Here is a 22,292-nt window from a genome sequence, read left to right as displayed (position 1 = left end):
AAGGTTTGACCTCATATTATATGGTTTTGGTAAATCTGAAGGAAAAAATCAGCAGAAAGTCTGATAGTGTGTATGGGGTTTAGGCTGGGTTCACACTGCAGCGGTGATGAGATCGGATGTGATTCACACCGCACTGCAGTGCAAATCACATCCGATCTCTGTGCAAAGCGAGTTCAGCCATACAGATAGTACGGCTGAATTTGCATCGCATCCAACCCAAACTCGCACAGGACACTTTTTTTGGTCGAAGAATCGGATTGCATGGGTGTCCACACCATGCGATCCGATTCCTGTCCGAGTTTGCAGATCGCACTGCGATATGCGAACTGATCTGGGGGTGTCATTAACGTTTCACTGACACTCCCAGCAGTTCGCATAGGGCACTGTGAACTGCCGCTGGGAGGCATGCGATGTGGGAACCCGCAGCGGATTCGCAGCGTTCCCGCATCGCTGCAGTGTAAACCCAGCCTTAAAGTGAATATTAGGCTGCAAGATATATGGATTTTTTTTTTTCTTTTTTAGATGAATTTTACAATGATCAATGATGGCCCCAGACTGCCGTAGTTTAGGAAGTGCACTCCACCATTACATTGTCCAGGGAAATACCTGTCTATTGGCAGATGAGGTGCCCCATTAGATAGAATGATGGACAAGTTGTATGCCAGTTCTTCACACTCAAAGCCTACTTGCAGAGTTTATCTGGGCCTGGAATAATATTGGCAATGTATAAGATTTTGGACACACGTGGGTACCTTAGCTCTGCTTGGGGGTTGGATTAGTGATGTTTACCAGCAATGCTGTTGATGATTGACCATAAACACTCAGCTGGAGAAAAAAAGAACAGTGAATGCTGTGATGTGGCAAAGCTTGGCAGCATAACATATTACAGGAGCCCAGTCATCTTCTGGTGTAGATGGCTTAATGGCTTCCAGAAAAAGGACATGACTAGGGATGAGCTTGATGTTCGGGTCAAACAATTGCGTCTTGAACATCGGGTGTTTGCTTGTTCGCCGAACATTGAACATTATGGGGTGTTCGTGGAAAATTTGATTGCCGCAGAACGCCCCATAATGCACTACGAGATCGCAGTGCATTGCTGTATGATGATTGGCCAAAGCGTGCACCTGACCTGCATGCTTTGGTCATTCACAGCACGCTCTGCTGAGAGAGACATAATTGGCCAAAGGCAGGGTGCAGTGAACATTATGGGGTGTTCGTGGAAAATTTGATTGCTGCAGAACGCCCCATAATGCACTGCGAGATCGCAGTGCATTGTTGTATGATAATTGGCCAAAGCATGCACCTGACCTACATGCTTTGGCCATTCACAGCACGCTCTGCTGAGAAAGCCATAATTGGCCAATCATGGCTCAGGGGGACTAAGTCCACGCCCCACACTATATAAGGCTGCTTACATAGCGGACATGTGTAGTGTTGTTGGCGTGGACAGAGAGATAGCTTGAGTTAAATTAAGCAGGCAAGTTATTCAGTTTGTGGCAGTGTATTTGATATATATATATATAATATATATATATATATATATATATATATATATATATATTACTCTGCATCCAGTGTAGCCTATATCTACAGTGCATTTCGTGGTGTAATGTACACTTCAGGCGGTGTATTAATTAATATATATATATATATGTATATTAGGGCTGTGGAAATTAAAGAATAATTCCTCGATTAATCGTTCATTTTTTTGATTGATCAAATTTTTTTTGCTCGATCAAAATACTCACCTCTCCGCCGGCTTCCGGGTCTGCAAGGAGTTCCATCGGAGATCTGGTGATGTCAGGGACATCGACGTCACCGGACTCCTTCCCCCGTCCCCAAGTGCCTCCGTCTGCTAACGAAGGAAAGGGGGGAGGAGTCCGGTGACATCAAAGTTCTGATTGAACGTAACGTGTACAGGGGGAGGAACTACGCATGACGTCACCCGCTGCTGCCCTACGGAACTAACACAATTGTCAGCTTTACATGCTGTGTTTTTTATCATCTTTATGTGAGTAGTTTGTGTTTGAACACAAAAATTACATCTTATACTTAAGTGGTGAGCACTTAGATCTTTTCTTTCTACCCATGACCTGGCGTCCTTGCTGAGATCTAAGGAAACGTGAGAGAAGTTTATGGTCCATGTTACCCCCTTTTGATACCCACTTGCATGACCACCTGTTTGCACGGGGGTCCATGCCATTAGGTGAGAGTGATTAGTTAGACCGGAGGTGGAGGGATTGTCACGCTACTGTGAAAAAAAAGTGCCAAAGTTTGAATTTAAAACGTATTTGTGTGAACTGTGAAGTTAAGTCATGGATTGTGGAAATGAACTAGTGTCGGGTGATTGTATATAGTGTATACCACATTTACCACTGACTAATGCAGAGCTGCAATGCAAGGAGATCAGCTAAAAGTAGTTGGATCTGTATGTGCATTATAATTAATCAAAATTAGTCGATTAATCGATAAAAAAAAAATCAATTAATCGAACACGAAAATTTTAATCAGTAACGGCTCTCATACAACCCATCTGCTCGCCCCCCCCCCCCTCCTCCCAGGCAGCCATAGCTCGCCAGCCCTCAAAATCCACTTGCAAAAAGCAAGTGGAAGTTTTGAGTGCTGGTCTAGTGTGTGTGTGTGTGTGTATGTATGTATATGTGTGTGTGTGTGTGTGTGTGTATATATATATATATATATATATATATATATATATATATATATATATATATATATATATATATATATATATATATATACATTCTGCATCCAGTGTAGCATATATCTACAGTTCATTCAGTGGTGTACTGTTTCTAATACACTTCAGGCTGTGTATACAATATCTAATACAGTGTGTACAGTCTCTACTACACTTCTGATGGTGTACACAGTATACAATGCAGTGCAGCTGTTGTACAGTTGCTAATACAGTGCAGGCAGTGTACACAGTATCTAATACAGTGTGTACAGTTTCTACTACACTTCTGGTGGTGTACACAGTATTCAATAGAGTGCAGCCATTGTACACATTCTAATACACTTCAAGTGGTGTACACAGTATCTAATACAGTGTGTACAGTTTCTACTACACTTCTGGTGGTGTACACAGTATTCAATAGAGTGCAGCCATTGTACACATTCTAATACACTTCAAGTGGTGTACACAGTATCTAATACAGTGTAGTGTGGTGTTGCAAAACAGAAAATACATCATGTCCAGAAGGCCACCAAGGAGAGGCAGATGCTCACAGGCTACTAAAAGAGGGCAAGCAGCCTCTGTGTCTACAGTCAACAGTGGTGGTCGTGGACATGGTGTACCCTCTGCAGGTGGTGGTGGGGCACAGTTGTATTTTTTGCTGCTGCTGGCCGTGTTATTGATCCACAACATGCAGAAGAGTTGGTGGAGTGGATAATGAAGCCGTCCTCATCCTCTGTCACCCAGGCTCAGAGTAGTTTGCCTTCCAACACAGCTGCCAAAGCGGCCTATTCCACCGGCTCCTTATCAACAGTCACTCCTTCTGTAGCCCCACCATCATGCACGGTGGAGTCCCCAGAATTATTCGACCACAGTGTCGGTTATAAGCTGCTGGAGGATACGCAGCAATTCAAAGGCTCCAATGTTGGCTCACAGGTTGAGGAAGGAAGTAACATGACCCTAGAGAGAGAGGGTGCCACAGAAGGACAAGAAACTGGCAGTCATGTTCCCCCAGCTGCAGCATACTGCCAAATTTGCTCCAGTGACGGGGAGGGAGGGGGTGATGAGGTCACTGATACTGATATATATATATATATATATATATATATATGTGTACTTGGGTGCCTAAGAGAAGAGAGGAGGAGGAGGAGGAACACAACTCCAATGAGGCAGGATGTCCTCTAGGGGCAGCTTAAGGGCAGCCACCCTATTGCATTACAATACATGGCTCCATAGGTGCCGGGTGCTGCTGACTCCCCACTGACTTTTTAAAGTTCCTTGGTGTGGGCCTTTTTTCGACACGTGTGCAGCAGATCGCACTGTTGCTGTTTGCAACCTATGTTTGAAGCGGATCAAGCATGGCCAGAGCAGCAGCCACTTGGGCACCACATGCTTGACCAGACATATGATGACCTGCCATGCAGTCCATTGGGAACAGCACTTGAAAGATCCACATCAAAGAAAAAGGCAGACTTCTCCTTGCTCTTAATCTGAAATTTCCAACCCTGCTATACCTCCAGTCCTCTCAAAAACCTGTACTTGCAGCCAATCTGCTAGCAGTACACCACCAATTCATTTTAGCAGGCAAATTTCCCTACCCCAGTTGCTGAAGTGTCTAAATGCTAGCTTGGCCAAATTGCTAGCACTACAACTGCTGCCTTTTCAGCTGGTGGACTCTGCCCCCTTTTGTGAATTTGTGGAATGTGCTGTACCTCAGTGGCAGATTCCAAAACGCCATTTCTTTTCACAAAAGGCCATTCCAGCTCTCTACCGACATGTGGAAGGCAATGTTTTAGCCTCGTTGGACAGGGTGGGCAGCAGTAAAGTTCATATTACCGCTGACTGATGGTCCAGTAGGCATGGGGAGGGAAGTTACCTTTCTGTCACGGCTCACTGGGTAACTGCTTGCAACTGGGAAGGATGCAGGACAGGGTTCAGTGTTCTTGCAGCTTGTTCTGCCACCACGCCTCCAAACTGCTAGTGGTGATTCTGCTCCACCCCCTCTTCTTTCTCTATGGCCTCTTCTGCAGATTTGTCCTCTGAACCAGCGGTGCTCTGTAAGCATTCAAGGGGCTACACAAGCAGTCAGGCTAAAATATGCCATGTGGTGCTTGAGTTGGTCTGCCTAGGGGACAGGCGCCACACTGGGGCAGAGATTCTGTCAGCTCTGCAGGGGCAGGCTCAGAGGTGGTTGACGCCACGCTAGCTTCAGCCAGGAATGGTTGTATGCGACAATGGCTCCAACCTTCTATCCGCCCTCCGACGGGGACACTTAACCCATGTTTAGCACACGTCCTGAATTTGGTGGTGCAGCATTTCTTGAGCAGGTACCCAGGCTTACAAGATCTCCTGAGGCAGGCCAGAAAAGTCTGTGGTCATTTCCACTGATCAAACAATGCCAGTGCTCAGGTGGCTGAATTTTAAAGGGAATGCAACCTGCCCACCAACCGCCTCATTTGTGACATGTCCACCAGGTGGAACTAAACGTTGGCAAAGCTGCAGCAGCTGCACACACAGCAGAGGGCCATCAATGAGTACTTGTATGTAATACTTGTATGAGTATGGCACCAGGACTGGGTCAGGGGACCTTGGCTTCTTCTTGCCACCCCAGTGGCTACTGATCAAGGATGTGTGCACTGTCCTGTCACCATTTGGGGAGGCAACAAGGATGGTGAGCAGCGACAATGCATGCATCAGTGACACTGTCCCTCTAGCCTGCCCGCTGGAGCACACGCTTTGTGGAATCATGGACAGGGCACCTGAGGCAGAACAGCAGGAGGAAACGGAGGACTTTGTTTCCTCTCAAGGCCCCCTTTATTCAGATAACATTCCTGCAGGCCCTCCAATCAAACAAGAAGAGGAGGAGGAGGAGGATTGTGTCAGCATGGATGTATAGGATAACACTCCGCAGCAGTCTTCAAGGGATGGTTTTCAGTCCCCAGAAACCCAAGGAGTTGTACGTGCCTGGGAGGCGGTAGATACAGATAATGTAAACCTTAGTGACCCAGAGGACTCAGAATTCGAATGCCTCTGCAAAATTACGCTGCATGGCCTCCCTGATTCTGCAAAACCTGCGAAAGGACCTTAGGATTCATGGTATCAAGGTGAGGGATTATTACTGGCAACCCTTCTTGATCCACGTTACAAGGGTAAGGTTGCAGAACTCATCCTGCCTTCGCAGAGGGAGCAGAGGATGAAACCTCTTCAGGAGGCCTTGAAGAAAGGTTTGTGCAATGCATTTCCAGATTCTGGGAGGTTACTATTTCCAAGTCCGTTCGTTCGGAAGTCCGTCGTAACTCCGTGGAAAGTCCGTCGGCAAGACCGTCTTTTCTGCCGGAAAGTCTGGTCGTATGTACGTGGCATTACAGTGTTCTGGCACCACCAAAACCAAAGGCCCAATTTTTCTGCCCCTGTTTAACAGGGCCATGTAATTACAATTTTTGATATAATATTTCACAGTAGGGCCCATTCCTGCCCCCAACAAGAGTAACTGCGAGGGCTTATAGTGTTCTGGTACCACCAACACCTAAGGCCCAATTTTTCTGCAGAGTATAAAGGGCAGGCCGTATAGTATATACACTGCTGTTCAGAGTATATAGTGCCTGGGGTCCCCCCCCCCCACGACATTTAAAAAAAATGGTGCGGGGTTCCCCTTAATATCCATATCAGACTTGAAGGGCCTGGTATGGATTTTGGGGGGACATTTTGGGTATTTTTATCTATATTGCCAGGATCCGACAATACATTACAGCTGCGAGCAGTTTTAAATGACATTTTTTCCTTTAGAAATGTCATTTTGCTGTGGCACTGTCATAAACATGGGAAAGATGTGCTACTTTACAGGAGTACTAATGACACCTCCCAGGCATGATATGTAAAGGATCATTTCATTTTTATTGTTTCACTTTAAGCATTATTAAATCACTGCTCCCAAAAAGTCAGTTTTTGAAACTTTTTTTTGCATTGATTCATGTCCCGTGGGACAGGACCTGGGTCTCCAAACACAATTTTTATGGCAATAACTTGCATATAAGCATTTAAAATTAGCAGTTTTGATTTTTCACGTTTGCGTCCCATAGGCTTTAGCGGTGTTCGTGTGTTAGCACAATTTTTTTGCATGTTAGCGTGTTCTGCTGCGAATCAAACCGGGCGGTGTTCGGCTCATCCCTATACACCAAGCTTTGCATAGGTGTCCATCACTGTCCTATCTGAAACAAGGTTTAGTATGCAAATGTTTTTTCTTCACTTAACCAGTCTCTTGCTCAACTGATTTGCCTGTATTTGACTTTGAAAATGCATAAATTCTAATCATTAACGTGCTCAGAATGACTGCAGCATTTACGTATTCTTTAGCTACAAACAATATATACTTTTGTGTGCCTTTCTGTTATGTTACTCTGGAGCTATTGGGGCCATTAAATAACAATTTAGTACAATTACAATTACAAAACTGATGCGTACACACGACCGGACTTTCCGGCAGAATAGGTCAGATGGAATCATTCCGTCAGATAGTTCGATCATGTGTGGGATAGTCCGATCGTTTTTCTTTAAAAAATTCAGACGGACCTAGAAATAGAACATGTTTCAAATCTGTCTGACGGACTCAATTCCTATCGGGAAAACCGTTTGTATGCTGGTCCGACAGGCCAAATACGACACAAGGGCAGCTATTGGCTACTGGTTATTGAACTTCCTTTTCTTGTCCCATCGTACGTCATCATGTTCAAAACGAACAGACTTTTGAACCGACTTTAGTCCGTTCGTGTGTGGGCACGTCCGTTTATTCGGAAATCCGTCGTAACTCTGTCAAAAGTCAGTCGGGAAGACCGTTGGACCTTTTCTACCGCGGCATGAGATTAACCTCAGAATTAAATAAAGCATTGCCTGCAGCCCATACCTCTCTTAATACAAGAAAATATTTTCTAGCTTTAGAAAGTGCAGCTTAGCATTGCGTACTACTATTAAGTTTGTGATCTACCCGAACACACAGATCCTTCTCCACCATTGGCTTCCCAGTTGTTCTCCTTATAGAATGTATGATGCATGCATGTCTTTATTCCCCAAGTGCATAACTTTACATTTATCAACATTATCCAGTTCAGTTCTCAATGGGTACCGCGGACTCGATGTCTGCTGACACCGGCCGATCATGAGGAAAAGACACAGAACTGTGATCTGTAAATAATGTACTAACGATGTAAACAAAGCAGATCGCCTTTCTGACAAGAGGGAGGGGATGAAATTTGTGTCCCTGCAAAGCAAGGAATAAATGCCATCTTTTCCCCTGGTAAAAAGCACCCCCCACAGTACAGTAAAACACTGGCTAGGCACACAATTACCCCTATGATCGCCCCTGATGTTTAAACCCTTCCCAGTCAGTGTCATTAGTACAGTGACAGTGCATATAGTCAGCACTGATCACTGTATTAGTGTCACTGGTCCCCAAAAGTGTCAGTTAGTGTCAGAATGTCCACCACAATATCAGAGGCCCACTATAAATCACTGATTGCTGCCATTACTAGTACAAACAATATGAAAAATAAATAAATAAAAATATCTCATAGTTTGTAAACGCTATCATTTTTGCGCAAACCAATCAATATACGCTTATTGGGATTTTTTTTTTTACCAAAAATTTGTAGCAGAATACATATTGGCCTAACAGAATGAAGAATTTACATTTTTACATTTTTTTTATTGTATAGATTTTATAGCAGAAAGTAAAAAAAAGTTTTTTATTTAAAACTGTCAGTCTTTTTTTGTTTATAGCGCAAAAAATTTAAACAGCAGAGATGATCAAATGCCACCAAAAGAAAGCTCTATTTCTGGGGGAAAAAAGACCTGGTCAGGAAGGGGGGTAAATCTTCTGGAGATCCAGTTTTCTAAGCCTGTAGACTTTATCTTACATATTAGCCATGTGTAAGGAACTGTGTCAAATGCTTCGGAAAAATCCGAGTGCACCACCTCCACAGCCACCTCTCTGTCCAAGGTATTACTGACCTCATAAAAAGAAATGAGATTTGTTTGGCAACTTTGGTCCTTTGTGAATCCTTGCTGACTATTATTTAAAATACAGTGCCTTGCGAAAGTATTCGGCCCCCTTGAACTTTTCAACCTTTTGCCACATTTCAGGCTTCAAACATAAAGATATACAAATTTTATTTTTTGTGAAGAATCACCAACAAGTGGGACACAATTGTGAAGTGGAACGAAATCTATTGGATTTTTGAAACTTTTTTAACTAATAAAAAAATGAAAAGTGGGGCGTGCAAAATTATTTGGCCCCCTTGCGTTAATACTTTGTAGAGCCACCTTTTGCTGCGATTACAGCTGCAAGTCGCTTGGGGTATGTCTCTATCAGTTTTGCACATCGAGAGACTGAAATTCTTGCCCATTCTTCCTTGCAAAACAGCTCGAGCTCAGTGAGGTTGGATGGAGAGCATTTGTGAACAGCAGTTTTCAGCTCTTTCCACAGATTCTCGATTGGATTCAGGTCTGGACTTTGACTTGGCCATTCTAACACCTGGATACGTTTATTTGTGAACCATTCCTTTGTAGATTTTGCTGTATGTTTGGGATCATTGTCTTGTTGGAAGATAAATCTCCGTCCCAGTTTCAGATCTTTTGCAGACTCCAACAGGTTTTCATCCAGAATGGTCCTGTATTTGGCTGCATCCATCTTCCCCTCAATTTTAACCGTCTTCCCTGTCCCTGCTGAAGAAAAGCAGGCCCAAACCATGATGCTGCCACCACCATGTTTGACGGTGGGGATGGTGTGTTGAGGGTGATGAGCTGTGTTGCTTTTACGCCAAACATATCGTTTTGCATTGTGGGCAAAAAGTTTGATTTTGGTTTCATCTGACCAGAGCACCTTCTTCCACATGTTTGGTGTGTCTCCCAGGTGGCTTGTGGCAAACTTTAGACAAGACTTTTTATGGATATCTTTGAGAAATGGCTTTCTTCTTGCCACTCTTCCATAAAGGCCAAATTTGTTCAGTGTACGACTGATTGTTGTCCTATGGACAGACTCTCCCACCTCAGCTGTAGTTCTCTGCAGTTCATCCAGAGTGATCATGGGCCTCTTGGCTGCATCTCTGATCAGTATTCTCCTTGTCTGAGCTGAAAGTTTAGAGGGACGGCCAGGTCTTGGTAGATTTGCAGTGGTCTGATACTCCCATTTCAAAATGATCGCTTGCACAGTGCTCCTTGGGATGTTTAAAGCTTGGGAAATCTTTTTTTATCCAAATCTGGCTTTAAACTTCTCCACAACAGTATTACGGACCTGCCTGGTGTGTTCCTTGGTCTTCATGATGCTCTCTGTGCTTTCAACAGAACCCTGAGACTATCACAGAGCAGGTGCATTTATACAGAGACTTGATTACACACAGGTGGATTCTATTTATCACCATCAGTCATTTAGGACAACATTGGATCATTCAGAGATCCTCGCTGAACTTCTGGAGTGAGTTTGCTGCACTGAAGGTAAAGGGGCCGAATAATTTTGCACGCACCACTTTTCAGTTTTTTATTTGCTAAAAAAGTTTAAAATATCCAATAGATTTCGTTCCACTTCACAATTGTGTCCCACTTGTTGGTGATTCTTCACAAAAAATTTAAATTTTATATCTTTATGTTTGAAGCCTGAAATGTGGCAAAAGGTTGAAAAGTTCAAGGGGGCCGAATACTTTTGCAAGGCACTGTATATTATTTTAGGTTATCTCAAATACTCGGGAGAAGCAGCAGAATGTGTTTTGGGTGTAATTCTAAGTAAATTGATTAAGAACATCATGGGCCTGGTATTGAGGATGTTGGTGGGGCTTTTTATAAAACATTTTTTTGCTATAACAAATTAAATTAAAGAGGGAGGATGAGAGAGAGAAAGGGGATGAGAGAGAGGTGAGGGGTAAGGGAGGGAGGATGAGAGAGAGACAGAAGATGCACATGAGCATGTGTGGAAGTGGCATCAAGGCAGCCTGGCCAAGGCAAGTGACCGAAGGCACAGAACCCGGAAGGAAGACTGGGTAAAGATGGAATCGCCCAGGACCCGCTGGATTGATCACAGCGCTGGAGGGCTCAGTCTGGCAGGTAAGTGTTCCCTAATATGCTAATATGCTGTGAATACTTGTACATTATGGCATAACCTACCTCTAAAAAGTAGTAATGTTAGCAAAGTTTACTATCGCTTTAATATCACAGGATCCCAGGAGGCTCTCATGGGGCCCCATACTGACCCTGCAGCCCTTGGGCAGTGCCCAGGTGCATAGTTGCCATGATTTCAAAAATATTTTCAGGGACACTTTTTTTTACCAGTGATATATTTAGAGTAGCTGACATCCCCTATGTTCCTCTATACATCACAATAGTAATCACAAAATTTAAATGAGTAATAATGGGCAGAACAAATATGAGGATTGAAAAGATTTCCTTTAGTTGAACTAACAAAAGTGTGCCCATTCTAGAGCTGGTAACTGAGGATATTCAATATAATTTTAAAGAACTGTTATTGTGGGTAAGAGGCATAGGGGAGGAGTATGGATGGTATAAAAGTGGGAAGTATGCGCAGGTGAGGGAGAGGAATGTGGAGGTTATAACAGTGGGCACTGTGGAGGGTATGATACTGAGCAGTATGTACAGGAGACGAGTGTAGAGGGTAAGACAGCGGGCATTATGCACAGAAGAGAAGTGTATGACAGTGAGAAGTATGTACAGGAGAGGGGTGTGGAGGGTATGACAGTGGGCAGTATGTACAGGAGAGGAGTGTGGAGGGTATGACAGTGGGCAGTATGCACAAGAGAGTAATGTGGAGGGTATGACAGTGGGCACTATGTACAAGAAAGAAGTGCATGACAGTGGGCAGTATGTACAGGAGAGGATTGTGGGGGTATGACAGCGGGCACAATGTACAGGAGAGAAGTGTACAACAGTGAGAAGTATGTACAGGAGAGGAATGTGGATGGTATGACAAGGGGGCACAATGTTCAGGAGATAAGTGTGTGACAGTGGGCAGTATGTACAGGAGAAGATTGTGTGGGGTATGACAGCGGGCACTATATACTGGAGAGAAGTGTATGATAGTGAGTAGTATGTACAGGAGAGGAATATGGAGGGTTTGACAGTGGCACTATGTACAGGAGAGAAGTGTATGAGAGTGAGAAGTATGTATAGGAGAGAAATGTGGAGGGTATGACAGCGGGCACTATATACTGGAGAGAAGTGTATGACAGTGAGTAGTATGCACAGGAGAGGAATATGGAAGGTTTGACAGTGGGCAGTATGTACAGGAGAGAAGTGTATGACAGTGAGCAGTATGTACAGGAGAGCAGTGTGGAGGGTATGACAAGTGAGCACTATGTATAGGAGTGAAGTGTGGAGGATATGACAGTGAGCACTATGTATATGAGAGGAGTGTGGAGGGTATGACAGTGGGCACTATGTACAGGTGAGGAGGATCAAGGAATGTGGGAAGGAAAAATGTAAAGGTTTGTGGAAGGATGTTTAGGGACTGCATAGTGGTTAAGCAGGCCGTACATGGAATGAAATGAAGCCAATTAAGCAGATACCAGCCATAGTCGATCTATGTATGGGCTAGCTGGTTGTACACAAGTCAATCTTTTAATCAACTTGAGTACAACAAGCCTGTCAGGTTTTTCCCAAAACAATCGGTGCTGCCAGCTATAGTTAGCAACACTGATCATTGTATTCTGTGGGTTGGGACGGCCATCCTTATGTCAGTAGGTGAGAGAGTGTGTGAAGACTGGGGAGCGAGGTCTGTCAGCAGGGGGGTGTGAGGTGGTCATGGAGGGATATCAATCCACGGGTGTGTGAGGGCAGAGTAACTTGGAGTGATACCTTTTGGAGTAGGATCTGTCATCTGCAGGTTGGGAAATTGTCACCTGTGATATAAGTTGAAGGGAGGTGGCTAACATGGGAAGTGGCTGGGGAGTGACCTGGTTGGTGGGGAGTGTGAAATGGATGATGTTTCAAATTTCTTTCACATTTGCGGTAATGCTTACTGCTGTGGTAGCAATTTGGCTGCTATGCTCACAGCCCCACTACCTACTTGTGCACACATCCGCACACAGCCAATGCCTACAGAGCACGCATATGTCCCCAGACGATCGTTTGTACAATGTACAGGGGCCCTTTTGCTGGTGGACATACCCCCACTCCATAAACACCTTTCTTTCCAACCCCAAGATATTATCCACTACCTAACGGATCTCAACCAGCGTCAGTCTGCCCCAGTCAGCTCTAAAAGAGCGGGCTGGGGGAGAATGAACACAGGAGGACTCTTATGACAATACATATAATAAATACATCTAAAATTTCCACAACAGCTCCTCCTCTTTGTCATATGATCCCATGTGTCCCTCGATGACTTTCGATCTTCTTCTTACACCTGGCCTTACAGTCCATATGAGTCCATAAAAAGGAAAACACGGCTTGACATGTAGACTTTTCCTCAGGAGGGATGACATGGTGAGCTGTAGTAGTCGCTGGTCGGTCTGGGATCCTCTGTCTTTTTCTTGGGTCAGGCATCTTGGGCTCATCTGCTCGGGCTCTGGTCACGCGTCCAATCAGGCAACAGGAACGCCTCATCACGGAATATAGAAGAATAGAAACAAAAAAATAATGAGTAAATATACCCCTAATTCCTTCAAATATGATCCGCTGCAAAAATAAAAATGAAATGCCCCCAGATTCCCAGACCCTTAAGAAGATTCCAACCTTCACTAGCTATAGCTCTGGCTTTGCCTTTTAGGTTTCTTAGCCTTATCCATATGGGCCTGAACTTTGTCACCAGTATCCCCGATCCAGGTATAGCAATCTTTACTTATAAAATCCCAGGAACCACCCTTGGGCTGTGGGAACTTCCTTGTAGCTTCAACAGTTACATGAAAACATCCCATCCTCAATGGATGAGAAATTGTTCAATCGTTTCATAAGCTCAAGCCCCCACCGTGTACAAGCAATTCCCTTCCAGCTGCCCCTGCCATTCTCACCGTCTCTCGCGCCATCAGAATCGGCCGCGACATAAGATGCTGGGACGAGATTCACCAGCACACATGAACCTCTTGCCTTAGGGGAATTACCTTATAAGCTGTACATCTACATTAATACCAAACTAGAGCTGAAACACGCTTGTGGGCTACCTAGTTATCCCGTTACCAAAACTGGCAAGAACCAGAGCTATTTTTAAAATTATAATACATTTTACCCTCTAGAAATGTATCATTAAATTCTATTGTCATGTGTCTGTTTGGATTGTACTAGTTTGTCAAAAACTCCTCACACCAATATGCCTATATATCTCATACACCGCTGTCATTGCTGGGGCACTTAGAGCTCAGTGGAGACTCAGAGTAGACCCCACCATGTGTCCTGTTCACTTCCGTACCTAGTTGGAAAATACACTTTAAAAATATAAATAAAAAGATACTTCTCATCCTTTTCTCCTTCTTCAATCTTCTTTACAACGACCCAGTCACCTGTCACAAACTTGGCTAGAATTAGAGTAGTTAGTATTATTGGTTTGAAAAATTTGTCATTCTCACCTCTCTCATCCCTCCTTTTTCCTCATTACAAACTGGAGGAAAACACCCAGGGTAAACTGTGAAATAGCCTATGATACTTTTACCTTCATATACACTTTCAGAAACTCCTTGGACCTGAAAAGATACTTATAAACAAAAGTTATTACTCTGTCCTTCATAGACAATACAACATTCGTGTACATTGGTAAATTGTCATTGACATTCCTCAAAACCGATAATAACTAAACCCCTCTGTAACCCTTACTTTCACGTTCTTACTAAAAATACAACACCCGCGACACGTAAGAGGGCTGCCGCGGTGGATTCAGACATCTTCTTGTTACCACATACAAACAATGAGAATACTAAAACCTGAGACAAACACTTAGATACAAATGTGGGGGAGATATTTCATAGTTCCAAATCAAAAATTACAAATTTAAAAACAACCAAATGGAATTCTGCCTTCACTCTTAGCGATAGAAAAAAAAAAATGCATACAATAGGAAAGACACAAGGACATCTCAGAATATTGTATGGACCAGCCACACAAAGTTCTAAAACGGGCATGAGAATTTGAACCAATAACCACAGTTCCTCCTTTGAAAATCACAAAAACCAGTACTACACATCCATCAGCTCACTCAGCCTTACAGATTTCTGAAGCCTCAGTTGCGATACATCAACTTCCAGAGGGATACCCAAAATAGTATCCTTGGACCACCTATGTCAATCTTTGAAGGGCTAATGGCCTTTAGCCCCAAAACTAGGATCCTTATGTACTGTGCAGCAGTCTGACTGCGGGAAGCCTCCAATCCTTCCCTTACATGAACCTCCTAGTGCCCATGGCGATTCGAATCGGCTTATCGTCTTACCCCTGCGTCCAGGGAAACCGTTGCACCTACTTTGGGGACCACCGCCAGGTGCCATCTTGTGCGGTGGATTAATGGACTACAGCTAGTCCCTCAACTAGAAACTCCACCTGAGGTGTTATCACCCCCCGAATTAAGTCTCTACCCCTCACCGTGTATGCGTACACAAACGTTTCCTTTGTACGCCCATACACTGCGTTGCCAGATTATGCCACACAGAAAACACAATTACTCCCGCTTACTCTACAGAACAATGCTGCTTCTCTCTCTGTATCTAGATATTACAACAACCAACATGGATGCCTCCTGTTTGCTCTCTACCCAAAACTGTATTACAGTACAAACCTTAGAAAAAAACTGAAATTTAAATTTAAAACTCTCTTTCAAACGCCATTATTTTCCATTGTGTTTTTAAACATGAGTCAGAAGACCCCCGGCTCCTCCCACCAACTTCCTGTGTCTCCAAAAGGTTGCAGCATGAACCCAGCAAACAAGTTCATTTACATATCAATGTTACAGGAAAAGGGAGGGGGAGCCTCGCCTCATATGCAGACTATACAATACAAACTTAACAAAAAACAAAACAAATGAATTGCCCTCTGTGAAACTTCCATACATTTGTAATAAAAATAACACACTGCTGTGTACAAAACCTCAGTTCAAGCTAGTTTCACCATCCACTGAAATTAAACGCAAAATAGAGATTTACACTGAAAACCAAAAATTCACTACAGAAAATGCAATAGCTTAACTGAAAAATCACATAAAAGGTACAAAAGTAGAATTCACTTAAAGGAGATGGTGCCTAGAGAGAGGTGCCCAGACCACATGGTCTAAGAACAAGATGGTGGTTCATGTCACATGGTTTCACACACAAAGGAATGGTGTCTGCACCTTCCCCTATAGAGATGCTCAGATTTTCAAAAATGGCCACCAAGCTTGGTCACATGGCAGACAACAAAAGCTAGGCCCCAACAAAATGGCGTCCTTTCCCGCCAAAACCACAACCTCTCCCCACAAACCCACACACTTGAAAATGCACACTTAGACACACAGTTTAGGAACAGTTTCACTGAAAAGTATGTAATCTTACTACACAATTGAGAATGCACTCTTAGTAACACATGTTAGCCAATGAAACAAAAACACCACATAAAACCACAATATAACACAATATATCCCAGGCCAGCTCAAACATAGCTTCTTTTCTCAAACAAAGTTCAATACTTATTCCGGCATCAGCTTTCACAGAAACAAAAACATTTCAGAAATACAAACAGCCACCCTAAAAACCAAGACAATCCCACCCACAGCAAATGCTTGCATGGTCTTTTTATCTCAAAACAAAACCTTCCTATTATCCACAGGGAATAGCCAACAGTTCCCATTGTATCTGATACAATATATGCCTGGTCGCCCCTCCCCCAGGCCACATGGCACACACAAGCTTGCAGCTAAAAACTGTTCTACATGTTCCATACATAGGTAAAAATCCATTTCTCATTCAGTTACTTGCACAACATGCAGTTTTCAAACACATACACTCAAACTGATCCAAATCACACACACATTCTCACACACACACACACACAATCAAACTTCCAGCATTATCTCAAAAAGATGGAAAATTGTTCTTTTCACAAAGCAGAACCTCCCCAATGCATCAGGCAGAGAAGACGTATCCCTTTTTCAGGACAACAACGTTTTGATGTCCTGAACTGGGTTCTCTTCTCCCCCTCTCTGCCTGTGCAGAGGGGGGCTTTGTTTGGTCCATAAATCCCTTGGCTCGCCATCTGTGGTAGCAATTTGGCTGCTATGCTCACAGCCCCACTACCTACTTTGTGCTTCAATAAGCACCCATTTCCGTCTTAATGATATAATGCTTTCAGGTTACCTTCCAACACATTCATCCCAATGAACAGACTCAACCATCCTTCTACGTTCTCAGTTCCATGCTTCTGCCCCCCCCGGGGGCTCAACATCGCCTTTTATTATCTCTCAAAGAATGACAAACAGGAAGTCCTGCCCCCAACAGGCTGGACTTCCTTACTACAGAAAATGACATCACAGGAAATGACATACATTAAAGGGGAGGGTATTCACAAGAGGAAAATGCACACGCCCCCTTTTAGTCAGCATGGCACACAGACCATAGTGCTTTCAATGATGGAAACCATACAAAACCAATGAACGATGATTATAATTCAGTTGATAGAAATCCTTAATATATATAGATTGTTCCAGAGAACAATGTATACTTGGATAATTCATCTCTTGTGAATGGAAAGCCATCTACAGATGTGCACCGCCTATCTCCATGTGCTGATCAGACACAGGAGAGACGATGTGCACACATCCGCACACAGCCAATGCCTACAGAGCACGCATATGTCCCCAGACGATCGTCTGTACAATGTACAGGGGCCCTTTTGCTGGTGGACATACCCCCACTCCATAAACACCTTTCTTTCCAACCCCAAGATATTATCCACTACCTAACGGATCTCAACCAGCGTCAGTCTGCCCCAGTCAGCTCTAAAAGAGCGGGCTGGGGGAGAATGAACACAGGAGGACTCTTATGACAATACATATAATAAATACATCTAAAATTTCCACAACACTGCCCTCGGAATGATCTGTGGTGGATTTCTTTTCAACGAGTGGTATAGCAGCAGCTGACAGATGTTCATGAGGTGCTACTGCCGCATCCTTGTTTTTTTTTTTTACATTGCTGAATGGTAGTTTTACATTGTTGGACTATGCTGCTACTGCAAGTGAGTTTGACTTGCAGTTGCAGAATGACCCCATTGAAATCAATTAGCAAGTTTGACAGGCAGTGCTGTTGGTCCAAGGCTCCAAGTCAGTGCGGCCGGACTGTTCCCACTGTGCTGCTGCATGTTTGTATTGCTCGATCACCATGCGCAGTCAGTGCTGAGCGTGATGGGAGTTGGCTCCTCCGCCTGTGTAAGTGGTTGAGGATTTTCCCACCTCCCCTCCATCCTGGCGTGATGTGTATTGCTCCGAACCCCGCTGCTGTAGGGGGGGGGAGGTGCCCCACCCACAGCTGACGTCACTTCCAGTATCAGTTTTTGGTATCGGAGCATTTTTGTGAGTACCGATACTCGCAAAAATGCCTAGTATCGTCAACTGATACCAGTATTGGTATTAGTGCATCACTAGTGGCAAGTGACACGCTGCATCTGGTGGCAGGCGATGGTGACATGCTACATCTGGTGGCAGGTGAGGGTTCCCACCGATTCTGTATTATGGTGAGCTGAACTATTTAATTATATATTACAATGTAGTAATCAGTGCCGTAGATGATTTTTTTTCCGGGAGGGTTCGGGTCTTTCAAACTCAAAGGCATCATTTACACTTTTATGTTGGGGGAGGTACGGTTGAATCACGTGACAGCAGTGGGGCCATGAGACTTTGCAATGCAGCACAGCAAAAATTATCCCCATTCAACTGAATGCAACGCAATGCACGCAGTTGTGGGGTGGTAGTGTACTCATTAGTACAGCAAGCTCTTCCTAAGCTCCCTAGTTTTTATTTGTTCAGCCCGCTGGGTTGAACTTAAAAAAAAAACTCACCGTGGTGACCAGGCTTTCGATCTCATTCATATGCTCCAAATGGCCGTGAATGACAAATATACCATGAATATCTACAACCAGGATCCCAGATGTTCCACTTTTTGTCAGCTGCTCAGCCTGTTCACCTGAGTGATGGGCTGAAAGGAGCCACTGTTGTGAACATGTATCTGTACATCCAGTGGTCCCCATGTTTAAGTTTCGGGGGACAAAGTAAAACACATTGGGGTGTGGCCTGGCGGGAACCCAGGCTGAGGTCTCTCCCATCACTACTACATTACCATAGGACTCCGTAGGTATGCGGCACCAGGGATGTTTTTTTCTCTCTTCCCTTCAGTGACTACAGGAGCTGGTATGAGCGCTATCCCTCGCTGGCACTCCTGTAGCACATTCAGTATCATCTACATTACTCCTCACATCGACTGAGCCTGAGCGACACACTAACAAACTGTGGGTCACAGTGATTACCTGCTATTGGGGAGACATTTCTGACCCTGGGTGCAGAGAGATTTTATCCAAGGGCAAAAATATATCCCTACCTGCAGGTAACCACTGGATCTGCAGATATATGTGGATACATGTTTACAGCAGCAGACAGCCTTGGCTCTTTTCAGCCCATCACTCAGGTGTACAGGCTGAGCAGAGGTTGGCACATCTGATCCCGAGTGCAGGTATTTGCAGTATACTTGCTGCATCATGGTCATGTAGGATGTATGAATGAGACCCAAGACTGGATTTTAGCTAACCTTACTGTGCAAGTTGAGCAGGTGCAAGAGGCAACATATTGTGATAGGCAGAAAATTCAGTGATGTATTTATACCTTTAAAAAAAAATACATCCTAAGAGATTTTATGAAATATTTTAAGAGATTAAAAAAAAATATTGCGCACTGCCTACCACAGGATGGTGCCCTTTGCACCTGGTCAATATGGTTGACATTTATTCACTCTTAAACTGTAGTAAACCCAGCTTTTGAACTTGTAACTACAAGTAAGCCTATAATAACGCTTACCTGTAAGTACAGTGAATATCTTCTAAACATGTGGTGTTGGAGATATTCACATATGGAAAGCAGCCAGCAATGTCACTGGTGAATGTGCTCTGAAGGGACGGCATACCACTTGGTTGTACTTCTCCTAAGAACCCTCCCTCCCCAAGCAAAGGTTTCCACTGTAAAATATCTACCTCCCTCAAATATTCCCCCAAAAATTAAACCCTCTGTCTCTAAACCGACTCCCCAAAGCAAAAATATCTCCCTCAGCCAACACCCTCTCCCCCAGCAAATATTCCTAATTATGAAGAAAATCTCCCTTCATCCAATCAAACTCCATCCCAAAAGAAAATCCCTGCCATTAACCACCTGCTGTAAACTTCTCTACAAGAAACTCCCCCCTTCTCCAAAAGCAAACCCTCCCCCTTTCCTTAACCCCCCCCCCATCAAAAGAAACTCCCCAAGGCTGGAATTCTCACTTCCTCATTCTCAAAACAGAAAATTGATGCCTCCCCACTTACCAGACCTCAGATTCAACACGGCACAGAAGCAGCAAAGCTTCTGCATCCCCAGTCTCCCTTTGACTGTGTCATATGATACCTCAAGGAGGAGTCTAGGAGGACCCTTAACTGTGCACTGTCAATTGCCGACATCTGAGACCGTGCAGTAATTTCATGCTTTTCAGGGGGACTCCTTATTAAACTGAGGGGATTGGATGCAATAGAAGGGGGGCTGGCTGCTACACTCTGAAACTCTGATTGCTTCTACTGTGCTATGCTGAGGCTAAACAGCAGGGTCACAGTCTGGGCATTTTGCCAGGATGCTCTGGGGGGGGGGGGGGGAGTGAATACCCCTGACCCCCCTTATTTACGCCCCCGGTAGTAATAGAAATAATGTGATTCAGTAATCATGACACCATATCAAGCATGGTGTCAGGATTATTTAAGTGCTAAAATGTCCTTTGAAATTATTATTATTTCTTTTTCCTTGATCAGTGTTAGAAATGTTGAAGGAGCCAATGGGAGCTGCAGACTTTTACTGCGTTCAAGTTCTTTATTTCTTGTTTCCAAATCCCTACATTGCTAAGTATTAGAGCTGTGATTCGTTAATGCTGGTAAAATTCAGGATGTGGTTGGCATGCTTGCAGTTTAGGCTTACTGAAACAACTGTAAACTCAAAAGTTTAGAATTACCGGTGATAAGCTGTTGAGCATTATCCTCGGGTGTTGTGCCATTGACTCGTTGCCACAGAAACACTGTTTACCCACATACAGGTTCTATTCATTCAGGGATGTATTCGTGAAATGCAGAATACCTGCGATGCAGTGGTTATTCAGCAGTATTTGTAAACCTATTAAAGCAGTTGCCACTTTAAAAAAAGTACCAAGTACCCTCTATTAGCATGTACTCTTCAGTGTGTGTGTGTGTGTGTGTGTGTGTGTGTGTGTGTGTGTACACACACAGTATCTCATAAAAGTGAGTACACCCCTCACATTTTTGTAAATATTTTATCATATCTTTTCATGTGGCAACACTGAAGAAATTACACTTTGCTACAATGTAAAGCAGTGACTGTACAGATTGTATAACAGTGTAAATTTGCTGTCCCCTCAAAATAACTCAACACACAGCCATTAATGTCTAAACCGCTGGCAACAAAAGTGAGTACACCCCTAGGTGAAAATGTCAGAATTTGGCCCAAAGTGTCAATATTTTGTGTGGCCACCATTATTTTCCAGTACTGCCTTAAAGTGTTTGTAAACCCTAAAAAAAAAAAAAAATACCTGCAAGACAAAGGCATAATGAGCTACTAGCTCATTATGAATTACTTACCTGAGATCGAAGCCCCTGCAGCGGTCCTCCTTCACTGCTCCGGCGTCCAACATCGCTCCCAGAGTTACTTCAGGGTATCGCGGACTCCGGCATTGTAATTGGCCAGAGCAGCGATAACGTCACTCCCGCGCATGCACGTGGAAGCCGCCGCTAACGGCACAGGCTAACTGAAGCAACGGCACGTACATGCCGTTGCTTCAGTTTGCGCCAGTGCAAATATACCGATTACGTCGGCACATGCAAATACAGGGGATATCTCCTAAACCGTGCAGGTTTAAGCAATATCCATGGTTGCTACAGGTTAGCCTAATTATAGGCTTACCTGTAGCAAAAAGTGATTGTAAAGGGCTTACAACCACTTTAACCCTCTTGGGCATCACCAGAGCTCCACAGGTTGCCACTGGAGTCCTCTTCCACTCCTCCAAGACAACATCACAGAGCTGATGGATGTTCGAGACCTTGCATTCCTCCACTTTCCATTTGAGGATGCCCCACAGATTCTCAATAGGGTTTAGTTTTGGAGCTTCTTTAGCAAGGCAGTGGTCAGCTTGGAGGGGTGTTTGGGGTCGTTATCATGTTGGAATACTGCCCTGCTGCCCAGTCTTCAAAGGGAGGGTATCATGCTTTGCTTCAGTATGTCACAGTACATGTTGGCATTCATGGTTCGCTCAATAAACTGTAGCTCCCCAGTGCTGGCAGCACTCATGCAGTCCCAGACCATGACACTTCCAGCAACATGCTTGACTGTGGGCAAGACACACTTGTCTTTATACTC

At 44.1% G+C, this 22,292-nt stretch overlaps 1 protein-coding gene across 2 annotated transcripts in view; it reads left to right on the top strand.

Annotated features, from left to right (window-relative positions):
* Positions 1-22,292, top strand: part of ABCG2 (ATP binding cassette subfamily G member 2 (JR blood group)) — a 201,048-nt gene that overhangs the window by 11,947 nt on the left and 166,809 nt on the right. The gene's annotated exons all lie outside the window — the stretch shown is intronic.

The sequence above is a fragment of the Lithobates pipiens genome, unplaced genomic scaffold (assembly GCF_037356315.1).
Source record: "Lithobates pipiens isolate NorthernLeopardFrog02 unplaced genomic scaffold, aLitPip1_a1.2 Scaffold_13, whole genome shotgun sequence".
Taxonomy (NCBI): Eukaryota; Metazoa; Chordata; class Amphibia; order Anura; family Ranidae; genus Lithobates; species Lithobates pipiens.
This window is presented reverse-complemented; position numbering and strand designations above follow the sequence as displayed.